This window comes from Belonocnema kinseyi, chromosome 1, assembly GCF_010883055.1.
Source record: "Belonocnema kinseyi isolate 2016_QV_RU_SX_M_011 chromosome 1, B_treatae_v1, whole genome shotgun sequence".
NCBI lineage: Eukaryota > Metazoa > Arthropoda > Insecta > Hymenoptera > Cynipidae > Belonocnema > Belonocnema kinseyi.
In genome coordinates, this window is record NC_046657.1 from 9113532 (window position 1) to 9117922 (window position 4391).

Sequence of the window (4391 nt, forward strand, 5' to 3'; positions counted from 1 at the left end):
TAAATAGAATCGACGAAGTGCTCCGACCGGCAATCGTGCGTCTTCGAGTTTTCAAATTCAGAAGAGGAGAAATGGGTTGCGCGCGCAACTCAGTCATTTACAACGTCTCCTACTATATTCACACGAACATAGCCCTGTCATAGTATTGGACCGCATCTCGTTTCAGATCTGGGATCACTGCGCTTGCTTGCGCAAAATCTAATATCACCGGTGCAGCACTGGCCGACAATCACGCGCGCCAAAATAGACTTCCGGCCCCGCAACATCTTGCGGCTATGCCCGCCAGCGCTGCCTCCGGCCCCTCAGTAGTCAACGGCTTCGCGCGGCGTGCAGAGCACTGGCCAACTCGCGTATTAAACGTACCAAAAAAACAACTCGCGTACCCAACGTACCGCGAAAACCATTGTACCCAACGTACAACCGTGTATACTCTACACAAATCAAATAAAAACTCAGTCCACCCACGTGGCAATAAAATTAGTCCACTCACGTGGCATCAAAGTGTGTGTGTGATAAAAATCATAATCTCAGTGTGTGAGTGTGCAAAACTATTCAGCCGCCTCGTGGCGGCGTGCTCGCCCTCGCAGCTTTGTTCTCTCTATTTATGCGTGCGGCAACTCGTCTTCGTGTGACGTCACTCGCGTCTTCTTGTACTTTCTCCTCAAGTTTGTGTGTGTTTTAATAAAAAGGGTTTTTTATGCCTTCGAGGCTTTTTCCCTTTAAGTGAAGTGTATTTATTTAACATTAATTTCCTAATCCTTGAAATTAAACAAAATTAGAATCACGCGTGTAAAATTTCAACTAAAACTAAAATTCTTAGAACAAATTCAAACCTAACAAAAAAAAACGTATGAGTGATGCCGAGAGCGGTGACAGTACGTCACGCGGTTCCCGACATTCGTACAGAAAATTAAACTAGGCTGCTTGGCTCTTCCCCCAATCAGCGCAAGACTTTTCAGGAAGACTTAGAAAGTGAGTTAGAAGTAAAAGTGAGAATGCCTGAAACACAAACAATAGGAACAAAAATGAAAGTTACAAGACCTCTATTACCAAATAAGAATAACCCAGAAGAAGAAGAGATGAATCAACAGTTATTTAGAAAGGAATTTAAAACACATTTACTCTCTACCGAAGAAGAGGAAGAAAGGGAAGCTATCGAAAGTCGAAGGCTAAGAAACGAACGACTACTCCAAAAAAGGGAAAAACTGAAGTTAATTCAATCCCAAATTGAAGAAGAAGAAAAAATTAATGCTAAATTGGCCATAGAAACAATAAGGACAATTAATGGTCAAGATGATATTGGAGTAGAAGATTTTATAAAAAACGTTAAAAAGGCTAACACTAGATGTACCCAGCCTAATCTACTTTTAGATTTAATTTTAACAAACAAAAATACAAGGCTTAGCGGAGAAAGCGACCCGATATACATCTATAAATTCTTTTGAGGATTTATACACATCACTACGACAAAATCTGAAACAAATTGGTTCTGTATTCGCAATAAAAAGCAAATTAGAAGTATGCAAACAAGGCGCAACAGAATCAGTACAGAATTTTAGCCTACGATTTAGGCAGTTAACTAATGAACTTAACTATGCCGTCCAAACAAAGCATGCCAACCAAACAGAAAGAAGAGTTAGACTGAACATAGAGGAAGAAGAAAATATTCACAGATTTCTTCTTAATTTAAGGAAAGAAATCGGTCTTCAGGTAAGGTTATTGAAACCCTCCAGTTTAGCAGAAGCGCAGAGTCACGCTATAGAAACTGAAATGTGGTTAAGAGAGTCACAACCTATTCGACAGATACCACCGAAACCATCAGTCAAACTCCAACCCAGGAGTCGTTCTATCTCAAAATGGACATCCTTGTTTATTTATTTCCCGAACACTAGTCCCTGCAGAACAAAATTACAGTACATCTGAAAAGGAACTCCTAGCAATAATATGGGCCGTCAAACGTCTGAGGTAATATCTTTTGGGAAATAAATTCAAGTTTCAAACCGACCACAAAGCACTAGTTTGGCTACATAATTGTAAAGACCCTAGCTCAAGATTGTTAAGGTGGAGAATTAAACTAGAAGAGTATAAATACGTAATTCAATATGTAAAAGGGAAAGAAAATAAAGCAACTGATTGTTTGTCAAGATTATTTCCAATTACTCAAAAAAATTTATTAGAACCAGCACTAGAAGTAATTGACATCCAAGAAATTGAAAGAGAACTTCCCGACACAGAAATATTCGACACCCCTGTTCGAGACTTGAACACGCCAGAACCGGTAACAGCCACCAAACCTATTAAAATAAGTGAAATCAAATTAGAAGGAGGAAGAAAAATCAGAATACCCCATAGAAGGATAAGAGAACTCTCAATAGAAAAATCAGACTCATCGATAGAAGATCCAGAACCAATTCTAGACGAACAAAAGGAAGACATCGCAGAAGATAAATTATATAGACATTTTTTAGAGTGGAGATTAAATCCAGTATCAGGAACAGTCAAAGTTAAACCCAACGCTGTAGGAAAACTTTGGACATAAATAAAAAAGGAAGAAATGCCACCCTTTAATGAAGAAGAATGGCTGAGAAAATTAGGATGGGTAATTGATGAAATTAAATCTAGAAAACTTACTTTAGTGAGTTTAGCTTTTGGAGATCCTTTATTCACACCAATAGAAAAAGAAACAATCCAAGAAATGATAGAATATCTTTCTAATAATTACCGTGAATCCAGTTTCCACTTATGTTTCTCAAACAAAATCTAAGAAGGATAAAAGAAAGAATTGAAATTGAACAGGAAAAAACAAAACAGTTATTAGAAGATAAAATAGTTAGAAGACATCCAATATACAAGGAAAAGGATTGGGTTAAGTGGAAAAACAACACTAAACAAAACAAGCTAGATCGGAGCTGGAAAGGCCCCGGGGAAATACTAGAAATATTGGAAAATAATAACCTAAATATTAGATATGATAATAAAATTATTAGATTACATATAGACCAATGCATGCCTTATTTTTTAGATGACGCTCGTGTTGATAACCCTACTCACGATTTTGATAACGACAGCGAAGGATAACTATACAATAGAAGAACTAAAGGGAAACGTATACATAGAAGACTAGTTAAAGGAAGATATAATAGATTAACGTCAAAAATCACAAGTTTACATAAACTTCTAGGAAAACAGAGACATAAAAGAGGATTAGCAAATTTCGTAGGAGACATTTCCAAAACATTGTTTGGAACTCTCACGGAATCTGACCTAAACCAAATAAACTCTGAATTTGATAAATTATACAATGATAATAAAAAAGTAGCATCCATATTAACAAAACACACAAAAATCTTCAAACTTATACTAGATTCCTCCTCGACAGAATATTCAACAATAAAGAAAGAAATTGGCAAAGAATTAGGAATAGTCCAAAAACTAAGCCAAACTGTAAATAATAATACAAAAGATAATTTCGTTAATTCTAAACTTATCCTTATTACTCTTTTGATCGACGAACTAAATGAAGACGTCGATACGGCTATAAATGCTATTAATGACGGAAAACACGGGATAGTACACCCCCAAATTCTAACACCTGAAATTCTAAAAAGCACCTTAGAAGAATTTGAACAACATCATAGAACTAGATAACACTTTGATAACAAAGAAGAAAATTATCAAACATATTGTTGACATCACTTCACTTTCAGTAGTAATAATCCAAGGACTTTTTACATATATACTGGACATACCCGTTCTAGAAAAAGAAGAAGGATCCTTACAAAGGATTATTCCTATCCCAGAAAAGAAAGCCAACATACACCTATCCATCATACCTGATCACGAACTAGTTATTAAATATAGAGACTCTTATGTTCCTACAGACAGACGAACAATTGATCATTTTAAGTCAATAGCAAACTATTTAATTTGTGAACGGAATCAACCGAATCTTAAACTCTCTGAAAATCAAACTTGTGAATCAAGCCTTTTTAAAAGATATGCTGAAATAAATTGCAATCAATCTTCGTAACTACTTCACAAAGAGACTTTTATACCATTAACCGACGGATATATTGTAATCCCGCTCAAAATAATAAACCTAGATATAAGTTGCGAACAAAATGTAACAACCATTGAAATAGTCAAGCCCGTTAAAATAAAAGGAAACAGTTGTAAACTATATAATAGCTATGACAAATTAAGTCTACCAAAACATTCAGAAGAAAAGCAAACTTATTGGATTAATGTAACTTACAATATTGAGCATAATGACGAAGACTTCAGTAATTTGATGTATGTCAGAACGACAAAAATGAGAACCTCAAGAGTCCAGCAATTGTTCACACGCCTCCACTTGAAATTTTCCGAGAGGCAATTCCAAGTGAAGGTCT

The 4391-nt window shown here is 35.9% G+C and overlaps 1 protein-coding gene across 1 annotated transcript in view; it reads right to left on the reverse strand.

The window, feature by feature from the left end:
- The window catches only part of LOC117176690, an 89817-nt gene that overhangs the window by 41415 nt on the left and 44011 nt on the right, over positions 1-4391 (reverse strand). The window lies entirely within an intron of this gene.